General features: G+C 40.4%; 1 protein-coding gene across 3 annotated transcripts in view; it reads right to left on the bottom strand.

Annotated features, from left to right (window-relative positions):
* The window catches only part of ELMO1 (engulfment and cell motility 1), a 562,488-nt gene that overhangs the window by 516,758 nt on the left and 31,911 nt on the right, over positions 1-13,819 (bottom strand). Inside the window, exon 1 of one of the 3 annotated variants that reach the window (XM_061165362.1) lies at positions 664-686. The exons of the other annotated variants lie outside the window; for them this stretch is intronic. The gene's annotated coding sequence lies outside the window, so the exon portion shown is untranslated. Of the gene's footprint in view, positions 1-663; positions 687-13,819 lie in introns of those variants that run through there. 3 annotated transcript variants of the gene reach the window in all.

The following is a 13,819-nucleotide window of genomic DNA, read 5'->3' as shown; positions in this document are numbered from 1 at the left end:
AAACGGCAGCCCACTCCAGTGTTCTTGCCTGGAGAATCCCATGGACAGAGGAGCCTGGCGGGCTACAGTCCATGGGGTCACAAAGAGTCAGACACGACTGAAGTAACTTAGCAGCATGCATGGTCTGAAGGTGACCCAATATACACCAATTAAATATAAATAAACTATAGTTATATACATGGCTGAATCTCAAAAATATTAACAAATGGACAAAAGATGAAGATCAATACATACATACTATACCATTTAGACAAATTAGGCAAAAATAATACTAATGGATTCTTCAAGAATATATGCATTTGTTTATATCTATATATATGTATATATACATATATATACAGACATATTATATAAAATCTGTGGTTGTCAAACACTAGTGGTTCTTCCTCCCCTGGGGTCAATGGACAATGTCTGGAGACATTTTTCTTTGACAAAGTGTAGGCAGAGGGTGCTACTAAAGAGAATATTGGCCAAATATTCTAATAACTTCATACAATCCAAAGAACATCCCTCCAACAACAAAAAATTTTCTGGCCTAAAATGTCAATAGCACTGAGGTTGAGAATCTCTGCTCAAGAACTATGAAATACAATGGTTTTTACATATTAATTATTTAACTAATAATTTCCCAGCACAAATTTAACTTTCTCAGCATATACAAACCTCTTCAGTGGCCACTGGTTAGAGTTGGAAGGCAGTAAGCTCCAGACACAAAATGCCATGCTTCCTTTTCCTTAAAATAAAATTAAAAAATCACCAGTGGGTTCTGAAGTACATTTTTTTGTCTTTTGAAATGAGAGCTTAAAATGTCCCCAATACCCACAATCAATATCTTTCTTGGGCTCCAACACTATAGTCAAACACCATTCATCAGGCCTGAACTAGGCTCACATTCACAAGGACTCCTTCCTCCTTGCATCTCGTGTTATCTCTCTCATGACTCTTCCACTTCCTCACAGTGCTATCATTTGCTGGCTAGTAAATACCCATTGGTACTTCATCTGAAAAATTATTTGTAAATTATGTTTCAGTAAATTGAATCATGTTTTAAACGAACTAAAGTAGGTCACTACTTAAAGGAACTTGCTAATAGGCATTTAGTGACATTACAATAATATATGTATATATTATATGATGTAAATAATAATGAAAGCCTTTTTTCTGCTGTGTAAGGACTCATGAGCACATTTCAGGATCTGCAGCAAAGCACACGAATATTGAAGTCAAGCCTGTCCCAAGTTCCCAGTGTTCTCACTTTACTCAAATTCATTAAACTGTACCTTTTTGCATTACCCCTTGCAAAGCTTGCAGTGCACTGTGCGAACATGGTCTATATGTACAACGGAATACTACTCAGCCTTTGAAAAGAAGGAAATCCTCTCACATGCTACAACATGAATGAATCTTATGGACATGACGGCAAGTGAAATAAACCAGTCACAAAAGGACGAATACTGCATGATTCTACTTACATGAGGGAGTCAAACTCTTAGAAATAGAAAGAAAAAAGTAGAATGGTGGTTGCCACGGGTTGGGAGGATGGAGAACAGGGAATGGGAGTTGTTGTTAAGTAGGTATAGAGATTTAGTTCAGAAATATAAGCAATCTATTGCACAACAATATTCATATAGTGAACAGCACTGAACTACACCCAGATGGTGCTAGTGGTAAAAAAACCTGCTTGCCAGTGCAGGAGATATAAGAGACACAGGTTCTAACCCTGGGTCAGGGAGATCCCCTGGAAGAGGGCATGGCAACCCAGACTCCGATATTCTTGCCTGAAGAATCCCATGGACAGAGAAGCCTGCCAGGCTACAGTTCACAGGGTCACAAAAAGTCAGACACAACTGAAATAACTTGGTACACACAGCACAGCACTGAACTAAACATTTTAAAATGTATAAAGATGACAAATTTTACATTATGTTTTTTTAACCACAATAAAAAAGTTTTACAAACATCAGAAGCAGGACTTTCACAGAACATTCTAGAAGTTTAAACGTTGATTACAGGTCTGGTTATGACACTGAAAACCTCAGTGAAAGCTCTGACTCAACAGAGGATAGAGTCCAGCACAGAGTCAGCATCATAAACACAGGAGAAAAGGACTCCGGGAAGCTGACACATGACAGATTTGGCAAATGACAGAAAAGCAAACAAAACAAGTGTCCTAAAAACTATTGGATGCTAGAAGTTCATTGTGGCTGGAGGGGGGAATTTAGGTTGTGACCTCACTTTGAATTAATGCTTATTTCTGCTAAATATCTTCTCAACTAGCAACAATAATGAAAAGATCTTAGTGAAGCATCAGTTTTGTGCTGGTTTATATGCATCATTTCATTAAATCCTCTTGGCAACCTTATATGGCAAATGTCCTGGTTACTTATTGCTGTGTAACAAAACATCCTAAAACTTAGAGCCTTAAAACAACAACAGTCATTTACTTCGCTCATGAAACTACAATTTGGCATGATTGGGCTGGCATGCCTGCTCTAGACTCCATGTGAAGGCAGCCAGGGCAGCTTGCATGGGGCTCACTGAAGGATCCAGTTTTCAAGATGGTTCACGCATATGCTGGAAAGCTAGCAGTCAGCTTGGAGTTCAACTAGGCTTGTGGGTCAGGGGGTTCAATTACTCCCACTTTCTTATAGCAGGGTGGCTGGCTTCCAAGAACAAACACCACAGAGCAAAATGGAGAGGCACGGCACTTTTGTGATCCAGCCTTGCAAGACAGAGAGTATCACTTTTGCTATATTTTGTTGGTCAAGGGAGTCACAATATCCTGCTACAGATCAAAGAGAAAGTATGTAAACTTGATCACTAGAGACAAGGACTACCAAAGTCATACATCACTAGATGCAAGGACTGTCAAAGTGATACTGTAAAAAACAAATATGAGGGATCAGACTGAACATCTTTAGAAAATATAATCTCCCACAGGAGTCCATGGAGAAGGGAATGGCAAACCGCTTCAGTATTCTTGCCTTGAGATCCCCGTGAACAGTAGGAAAAGGCAAAAAGACAGAACACTGAAAGATGAACTCCCCAAGTCGGTAGGTGACCAATATGCTACTGGAGATCAGTGGAGAAATAACTCCAGAAAGAATGAAGAGATGGAACCAAAGCAAAAATAACACCCAGTTGAGGATGTGACTGGTAATGGAAGTAAAGTCCAATGTTGTAAAGAGCAATATTGCATAGGAACCTGGAATGTTAGGTCCACAAATCAAGGCAAATTGCAAGTGGTCAAACAGGAGATGGCAAGAGTGAATGTCGACATTTAAGGATCAGCTAACTAAAATGGACTGGAATGGGTGAATTTAACTCAGATGACCATTATATCTACTACTGTGGTCCAGAATCCCTCAGAAGAAATGGAGTAGCCATCATAGTCAACAAAAGAGTCCAAAATGCAGTACTTGGATGCAATCTCAAAAACGACAGAATGATCTCTGTTCTTTTCCAGTGCAAACAATTCAATATCACTGTAACCCAAGTTTATGCCCCAACCAGTAATGCTGAAGAAGCTGAAGTTGAACAGTTCTGTGAAGACCTATAAGACCTTCTAGAACTAACACCAAAAAAATATGTCCTTTTCATAATAGGGGACTGGAATGCAAAAGGAGGAAGTCAAGAAATACCTGGAGGAACAGGCAAATCTGGCCTTGGAATATAGAATGAAGCAGGGCAAAGGCTAATATAGTTTTGCCAAAAGAACACACTAGTCATAGCAATCACCCTCTTCCAACAACACAAGAGAAGACTCTACACATGGATATAACCAGATGGTCAGTACCAAAATCAGATTGATTATATTCTTTGCAGCCAAAGATGGAGAAGCTCTATACTGTCAGCAAAGACAAGACCAAGAGCTGACTATGGCTCAGATCATGAACTCCTTATTGCCAAATTCAGACTTAAATTGAAGAAAGTAAAGAAAACCACTAGATCATTCAGGTATGACCTACATCAAATCCCTTATGGTTATATAGTAGAAGTGTGAAATAGATTCAAAGGATTAGATCTGATAGACAGAGTGCCTAAAGAACTATGGACAGAGGTTCATGACATTGTACAGAAGGCAGTGATCAAGACCATCCCCAAGAAAAAGAAATGCAAAAAGGCAAAATGGTTGTCTGAGGAGACCTTACAAATAGCTGTGAAAAGAAGAGAAGTAAAGAGCAAAGGCGAAAAGAAAGGATATACCCATTTGAATGCAGAGTTCCAAAGAATAGCAAGGAGAGATAAGAAAACCTTCCTCAGTGATCAATGCAAAGGAATAGAGGAAAACAGTAGAATGGGGAAGACTAGACATTTCTTCAAGAAAATTAGAGATACCAAGGGAACACTTAATGCAAAGACTAGCACAACAAAGGACAGAAATGGTATGGACTTAACAGAAGCAGAAGATATTAAGAAGAGGTGGCAAGAATACACAGAAGAACTATACAAAAAAGAACTTCATGACCCAGATAATCAAGATGGTGTGATCACTCACCTAGAGAAGGACATCCTGGAATGCAAAGTCAAGTGGGCCTTAGGAAGCATCACTACGAACAAAGCTGGTGGAGGTGACAGAATTCCAGTTGAGATGATGTTGTAGTGCTGCACTCAACATGCCAGTAAATTTGGAAAACTCAGCAGTGGTCACAGGACTGGAAAAGGTCAGTTTTCATTCCAATCCCAAAGAAAGGCAATGCCAAAGATTGCTCAAACTACCACACAAATACACTCATCTCATGGTAGCAAAGTAATGCTCAAAATTCCCCAAGCCAGGCTTCAATAGTACATGAACCGTGAACTTCCAGATATTCAAGCTGGATTTAGAAAAGGCAGAGGAACCAGAGATCAAATTGCCAACATCCATTGGATCACTGAAAAAGCAAGAGAGTTCCAGAAAAACATCTACTTCTGCTTTATTGACTATACTAAAGCCTTTGACTGTATGGATCACAACAAACTCTGGAAAAATTCTTAAAGAGATGGGAATACCAGACCACCTGACCTGCCTCATAGAAATCTGTATACAGGTCAAGAAGCAACAGTTAGAACTGCACATGGAACAACAGACTGCTTCCAAATTAGGAAAGGAGTACATCAAGGCTGTATATTGTCACCTGTTTATTTAACTTATATGCAGAGTACATCATGCAAAATGCTGGACTGGATGAAGCACAAGCTGGAAACAAGATGGCCGGCAGAAATATCAATAACCTCAGATACACAGATGACACCACCCTTATGGCAGAAAGCAAAGAACTAAAATGCCTCTTGATGAAAGTGAAAGAGGAGAGTGAAAAAGTTGGCTTAAAACTCAACATTCAGAAAGCTAATATCATGGCATCTGGTCCCATCCCTTCGTGGCAAATAGACAGGGAAGCAGTGTAAACAGTGACCATCTTTATTTTTTTGGCCTCCAAAATCACTGCAGATGGTGACTGCAGTCATGAAATTAAAAGACACTTGCTCCTTGGAAGAAAAGTTATGACCAACTTAGACAGCTTGTTAACAAGCAGAGACATTACTTGCCAACAAAGGTCCATATAGTCAAAGGTGTGTTTTTTCCAGGAGTCAGGTATGGATGTGCGAGTTGGACTATAAAGAAAGCTGAGCACCGAAGAATTGATGCTTTTGCACTGTGGTGTTGGAGAAGACTCTTCAGCGTCCCTTGGACTGCAAGGAGATCCACCCAGTCCATCCTAAAGGAAATCAGTCCTGATTATTCAGTGGAAGCACTGATGCTGAAGCTGAAACTCCAATAGTTTGGCCACCTGATGTGAAGAAGTGACTCATTTGAAATGACCCTGATGCTGGGAAAGATTGAAGGAGGGAAGAGAAGGGGACAACAGAGGATGAGATGGTTGGATGGCATCACAGACTCAATAGACATGAGTTTAAGTAAACTCCAGGAGTTGGTGATGGACAGGGAGGCCTGGTGTGATGCAGTCCATCGGGTTGAAAAGAGTTGGACACTCCTGAGCAACTGAACTGAACTGAACTGAACAGTAAATATTATCAGTATCATCCCCATTTTGTAGATATAGTAACAGAGGTTTGGAGTGAAAATTAACTCCTCCCACAAAAAGTCACAAAGCTATTAAGTAATGACTCCAAAATCCAACCCAGATATCCATGACTCCTAGAGTCTGAGCTCTTAATTCCCAGTTCCTCCACAATTCTCACTCTAATTACTTCCCTTCCAAAGATCTTTACTTTCTTTGCATATAAGCGGCTTAGTTCATGTGTGCTTAGTAGCCCAGTTGAGTCTGACTCTTTGCAAATTAACATGAAAACAAATGAACTTTCCAACTACAGTAGTTGGAAACTATAACTATAAACAAACTACAACTTTCCAACTACTGACCCAGAGGTAGGTCTCTAAATATTTGCTAAGTTAGATGCCTTCTTTTCTGTGCTAAACAATCAACTCCTTGAAAGAAAGAAGTTCAGTAAAACCTGACATCTATATGATACTTGATTCACTTCCCTGCATACATCAGGAGTTTCATAAGTACTTATTTCAAATGGCCTACCTGTTTACTTATCTCTCTCTCCAACCCTCCACCAGACTGTGAAATACTAAGAGGCAGAAAGACAGAAGGCTGGATGCTTAGATCACAGTAACCTCCATGCCTCATGCCCCACCCCAACACACACACAGCCCTACAGAGTGTGCCTTCATTAAATGCTATCCTGAACAAATGAATGAATGACAGACAGAGATGAAAGCAGAATGAACAATAATCCTGGTTTATAATAACTGTCCTCATTCAAACAAGAGAAACTTTCATTCAAACAAGAGAAATGAGATCCCATTTATTGGGCCCACTGGTCTAGTCCTAAATGAACTGGAATTATATTTTGGTGGAGAAAAAAGAAACAGTGGGTTGCATGATAGACCTGTAAAAGGGAGAAGACATTAGTGGAAAAAATTTTCAGCTGCATGAAGAAAAGATACTATTTATAAGCATCTTATAAATGCCTTTTGACACCCTCCCAACTTAGATGTTGAGGTCAGTGCAGAAACACATGAGGAGATGAAGAAGAAGGAAATTTACGTTTCCTGACGCTACTCCGTGCCAGTCACTCTAAGAAAGAGCTCAGGCTTCCACTCCCACAAGTAATACTTTCACATAAAATCTAGAACAGCTGGAAGAGGAAGTAGAGACAAAAACTAGTGTGGCATTTTACTAGCTCATAGCAAATCATTCTAAGAAACAATCGTGGAGATACAGCAACTAATTTCTACCCTAGCAATACTCTAAATGGGAAATCCCACTGGTATGAATACTGATTGTCAGTTCAGTTCCGTAGCTCAGTCATGTCCAACTCTTTATGACCCCATGGACTGCAGCAAGCCAGGACTCCCCGTCCGTCACCAACTCCCACAGTTTACCCAAACTCACGTCCACTGAGTCGGTGATGTCATTCAACCATCTCATCTTCTGTCATCCCCTTCTCCTCCTGCCCTCAATCTTTCCCAGCATCAGAGTCTTTTCAAATGAGTCAGCTCTTTGCATCAGGTGGCCAAAGTATTGGAGTTTCAGTTTCAACATCAGTCCTAACAGTGAACACCCAGGACTGATCTCCTTTAGGATGGACTGGTTGGATCTCCTTGCAGTCCAAGGGACTCTCAAGAGTCTTCTCCAACACCACAGTTCAAAAGCATCAATTCTTCGTCTTCCCTGATAGCTCAGTTGGTAAAGAATCCGCCTGCAATGCAGGAGACCCCGGTTTGATTCCTGGGTTGGAAAGATCCCCTGGAGAAGGGATAGGTTACCCACTCCAGTATTCTTAGGCTTCCCTTGTGGCTTAGCTGGTAAGGAATCTGCCCACAATGCAGGAGACCTGGGTTCGATCCCTGGGTTGGGAAGATCCCCTGGAGAAGGGAAATGTTACCCACTCCTGTATTCTGGCCTGGAGAATTCCATGGACTGATTGTCAGTCGATGAATTCAAAAAGCAGTCATCTCTTTTCACACACACACACACACACACACACACACACACACACACACACACACACACACATCTTTGTAAAATAAATAAATAAAGTCTCCCTTCTTTCATTTACCACCCAGCCTTTGGTTTCTTCTAGGCTTTCTATATCTGCTACAACATTTCTTTATTTTCAAAAGAAATCATTGCAGCAAGCTTTATACTCTTTCTTTTCCAGGAACAAGTGGGTAAAGTGGATTGCAGCAGCAATAAAAGTGGAAAGTGGTAGTGGAGAAAAATTAATATCTTCATGCTTTTCATTCTCAAAATTCTTTAAATAAAATTTAATTTTGCTAGCTATTGCCCTTTAATGTGCTAAATTAGAGAGAGGTAATGCACTCTGCTTTTCTAATTTCTTTATTGTATTAACGAGTCTCTTTTCCTGCAGTCTACAGAAATATTTTTTCGGGAGCGGGGGCAGTGTGCAGATTTTAGCAAATATATTATTGTATTGAGAAAACTAATATTCACATGAGTACTGATGCTGGGAAAGATTGAGGGCAGGAGGAGAAGGGGATGACAGAGGATGAGATGGTTGGATGGCATCACCAACTTGATGGACATGGGTTTGGGTGGACTCCGGGAGTTGATGATGGACAGGGAGGCCTGGCGTGCTGCGGTTCATGGGGTTGCAAAGAGTTGGACATGACTGAGCGACTGAACTGAACTGAATTGAATGAGCATTTTTTTCCTTATCAGGTTCATAAAAATTTCCCCTGTTACTTCTGGTAATTATCAAAAATACACCAAACACACATATTCTCCACTTCTCAGAAGTCTGCCTCCCACTCCAGCAGTCATACTGTGATGGTTCAAGGTCACATGGTCATGGATGGCTTCTAGTTTTGACACTGACATGAGAAAGGTGCCTCCCATCTTTCATTGCTGTCACTTTACATTTCAATCCCAAGCGTGTGTGTATTTAACTAATATATGTGCTCCACAGAGGGGAAAATTCTGTTCAAATTAAAGTTCCCTCCTCATTCTCAACTATCTCCCACCACTACCCACAAAGCAAACATTTTGAATGAAATAATATTAACCATCATTCAGTGTCATGCTTCAACTACATTATTTAAATGACAGAAAATAATTCTTACCATTAGAGTACATTTGACAAAGCAATTCTAAATCCCTGAATAAGGAAGAGTTCTTCAAAAGAACAAACTGAATTCTCAAAGAAAATCAGAAAGAAAATTTGGTGGCTTTCAAAGTGAGACCTATTCTCTGGGTTCAACACATTTATAGGGTCCTCCTGGGTGCTGACTGGAGGCTGCACCCTTCCTTCACCACCCCAGCCTGAGTCACTTCTGTTTTGTCTCTCTTATGTAGTAAGTTTCTGCTACAAGATAACTTTTGAATAAATTACCAATTTTTATCTTAAATAACTAGTTGAGTAGATGAAAATATATTTTTGATATCGATACCATAGTTTACCAATCAAAATGCTATTTTTTCCAGTAGTCACGTACGGATGTGAGAGTTGAACCATACAGAAAGCTGAATGCTGAAGAATTGATGCTTTCAAACTGTTGTGCTGGAGAAGACTCATGAAAGTCTCTTAGACAGCAAGGAGATCAAACCAGTCAATCCTAAAGGAAATCAACCCTGAATACTCATTGGAAGGACTCATGCTGAAGCTGAAGCTTCAATACTTTGGTCATCTGATGTGAAGAGCCAGAAAAGACCCTGAAGCTGGGAAAGACTGAAGGCAAAAGGAGAAGTGGGTGGCAGAAGGTAAGATAGTTAGATAGCATCACCAACTCAATGGACGTGAATCTAAGTAAACTCCGGAAGATAGTAAAGGACAGGGAAGCCTGGCATGCTGCAGTCCATAGGGTTGCAAACACTGAGACATGACTGAGCAACTGAACAACAAGAAAGCAATCAAAACAGCCTGGCCTGGCCAACTAAGATGAGTAAACGCTGCGGCAGGGAAAACTACAGGAAAACCGCTGCGAGGCAACTCTTGTTTTTGCTCCTGTCTTTTTTCAATAACGGCAGTGGTTTTAATATTATGTGTGCACATTCTTTGACACTCTTTAAAAAAAAAAAGACTCCTAGTTCTCCTCCCCTTAGAATGACCTTTTCTAAAACACAGAATGTATGTGATTTCCAAGGCTAGATCATAAAAAGATATAGCCGCCACTTGACTATCTCTATCTCAAAAGTTCACCCTGGGAGAAGTCCGCTGTCATTTCAAGAGCACAAGCACCAACAGACCAGGCATGTGAATGAGCCACCTTGGAGCAAATCTTGCAGCTCCCGTCAGGCCTTCAGATGACTTGCAGACCCCATTAACATGTGTCTATGACCCCAGGCCAGACCCTCAACCAGAACTCCTTCAAGTTGCTCCTGGATTCCTGACCCCCAGAAACCACAGAAGAGAGTAAAGACTGTTGGTTTAGCCACTAAGTTTTGGACTACTTTGTTATACAGTAATAAATCACTAGTATAAGAATCTTTTTTTTTTTTTAACTGCTTCACAACATTTAGACTTTAGCCAAACTAGATCATCCTTTTCCCGGCTCTTCCTTGGTCTAAAGTCTCTACTTTTTCCCCTTCCCCCACCCACAGAGGATGCATCGCCCCAGGAATCTTTCCCTCCTCTTAGACCCTTAGACTTTTTTCCTGTGCCTCCCTCCACATTTGATCCTCAGTATTAGCTATTTGTGTACCTGTCTCATTTCCTTGACCAAGCTGAAGACCAGGAAGGCTGTACTTCTAAGGAAAGTCTCTCAGTCAACTTAGACTCAACAGAGTGACTTGCACAGAGCAGCCATTTGGTCCATTTACTAAAGAGAAGAAAATACCAGTTGGTACAACATGGCAAAAAAAGGGCAACCACCCAATGAATTATGTCATCTGAAGGCATTTCTCACTTCTCAGAAGAAATCCCCAGGGCCAAAAGCGAGTGTCCATATGACACGTAAACTTACAGCCCTTAGTTCTCTTTTTCTTGCTGTCTAAAACCCCAGCCTGTCATTAAGCGTAACATCCTTCAGCATTATACACTGTATCGATACATACAAGGTAAAGAAGAAAGGAGATTAATATATTATTAATTTAAATTAGAGGTATCCAAGTCACTGGCCATGGTGGACATGTGTTGGCTGCCTCTCAGACATCCATGCTCCCATTCACTCTTCTAAAAAATCAAATGTTTGTCCTGTCATTCTTAGGTGATCACTCTGCTCATTAATTAGAGGAATTTGTCCCTTTCCCAGCTCCAAAGTTCAACTCTGACAGAGAGAGAGAAATGCCCAGCTCCAAAGTTCAACTCTGGCAGAGAGAGAAAAACAAAAAGAAACCAAACCCTAAATGACCTAGGGAGTGGCTGAATCAAACTATTAATTAATTCTACATCTCCCTATACCTTTAACCTTTTCATTTACATAAACTTTTACTGTTTAAATCACTTGGCACAGGGTTTTCTATTACTGACAATCAAAGTCATCCTAACTGCTAGACTGGAAAAATCTGAAAAAACACATCATGGGTGAATTATGACAAAATCTTATCTGCCAGAACAAATAATCAGATAATTGTCAAGGACATTCCAAAAACACTTTATACTCCTCTTTTTTAACCTTCTTGGAGACTGAAATGTACATAGCATACATATATTAAAGAAGGCCTAGAAAATTTTCTGAAATTAAAAAAAAAAACAAACTTGTTAAACAGTTACCTAAGTTGATTTAACTTTGCTATTGTTTATTACATAAAACCAAACAACATCTTGATAACAACTGAGTCAATCTCAAGGTTATCTATGTAGGAAGCCTGTGAATTTCTTAATTCCATGCTAATGTATCTTGCAACCCAGAGCTCTATTGGGCTACTTCCCATGCTTCCAGTTACTGACTGTACAAATTAGCATGATATCAACTTGAACAAAACAAATTAAGCAAAGTGAATTAAGCCACTGGCCTGAAATGCGTATTACACGGAAACACTGAGGTCTCCTGATTCACCAAAAAGTTCTAGATTGCATCTGTAGTTCTCTCCTCAACTGCAAAGATTTACTTGTATCTGCAGTATCAAGAGGAGAAGGCAATGGCACCCCACTCCAGGACTCTTGCCTGGAGAATCCCACGGATGGAGGAGCCTGGTAGGCTGCAGTCCACAGGGTTGCTAAGAATCGGACATGACTGAGCGACTTCACTTTCATGTTTCACTTTCATGCATTGGAGAAGGAAATGGCAACCCGCTCCAGTGTTCTTGCCTGGAGAATCCCAGGGACGGGGGAGCCTGGTGGGCTGCCGTCTATGGGGTCGCACAGAGTCGGACATGACTGAAGCGACTTGGCAGCAGCAACAGTATCAAGGGTATATGGTGAAGGAGCAAGGGATCCTAAGCCAGAATATCTATGTTCAAACCCTGACTTCATTATTTATGTAGCCTCAGCAAGTTTGCTCCTCCAGGTCTCAGATACCCACTACAAAATGTGAATTCTAACAGACATTACTCAAAAATCTAGTAAAGACATAAAAATTAAATGATAATAATCTAAAGCAGCACAGTGTCTGGCATAAAATAAGTGTGCAATAATGTTCACTGCTGAAGTTTATAGTAATTAATACTGAAAAGGAAAGTAATTAATATGCAAAAAGGTTTATCTTCCCAAAGATACATCAGAACTTCAAGGAAAAAGAAACATGAATTAGAGTAATAATAACTCTCAATATGAAGTAAAAGGATCTCACTTAAAGTTGAACATTAATTATTCACTTTGAGAAGAAAAAAGAAGGGAGTATATTAAAAATAAATAGCACCTCAACAACTCATAAACCAAAGAGCTACAGCACATCTTCAACACATCTTAGAACAAACTTCCCAGAACAGCAATAGACCCCCATGAAATTAAGTTCAAAGTATGTTCCATAATGAAACCAGCACCTTTCTAATAACCAACATTTCAGCTGATCAGCACCACTAAATGAGCATGCAAATTCAAGCCTGTATTTTCAGATTTGCAACTGACTTGAACCAGAAATAAGTGAACTAACTATAGATAATTCCTTTATTGGACTTCAATCTAAAGCTAAGCTTTATTTAGGCCTTCAACGTGTAGAATCTATTTCCTAAACCAGATGTGCTGCCAACTATAAAACTGACGACACCAACCTCACAAAGATGAATCAGGGAGGAAAATAGCAATTTGACTTGCAGTCAACTCTTAGGTTGTACCCTGCAAATAATATAATAGACATATGTGTTCTCCAAAGGTAGGGGTGGTGGTTTAGAATCTTGGGAATCCCGTTTCTATTGAATAATTAAGTCAGCAGGATGTGGTTCAAGTTTCACCCCAGGACTATGCCACTTGTAAACCTCGTTACCCCAGGAATGACCCGAGGCCGCCTCGCACGGGGCCCAGGCGTGCCGCAGCGTTCACACAGACCACCATGTGAACTGCACCCCAGAGCTGGGTGGTGCTCAAGCCAGGTGTCTTACAGGACCACCCTGAAAGGACAGACATGTTTGCTCAGTCCAGCTAATGACCTAGAGTTTCTTGAACTTGCCCAACAAGCTTATTTTGCATTCCCTTTAAAGAGCAGCATAGGAGATTTCCATCAAGCAAATACTTGAGTAGAAGCACAGGTGACAACAGCCCTGGAATCAAAATTTGTCTGCAGGTGAGTCCTGTGGGCCACAGTATCGGAAGAGTTAACTTCTGATTTCCCACAGTGTGACTCGGTGTGGGGCTCATTCACTTCCTCAATTTCTCCATGAACTAGCTTGTGAAACTCTAGACTGGAAATGACTGGCCATAAAAGCTCACCCCTACTGAGCACTTTCTATAAGCCAGATACTATCCAACT

The sequence above is a fragment of the Dama dama genome, chromosome 18 (genome assembly GCF_033118175.1).
Source record: "Dama dama isolate Ldn47 chromosome 18, ASM3311817v1, whole genome shotgun sequence".
Lineage (NCBI taxonomy): Eukaryota > Metazoa > Chordata > Mammalia > Artiodactyla > Cervidae > Dama > Dama dama.
This window is presented reverse-complemented; position numbering and strand designations above follow the sequence as displayed.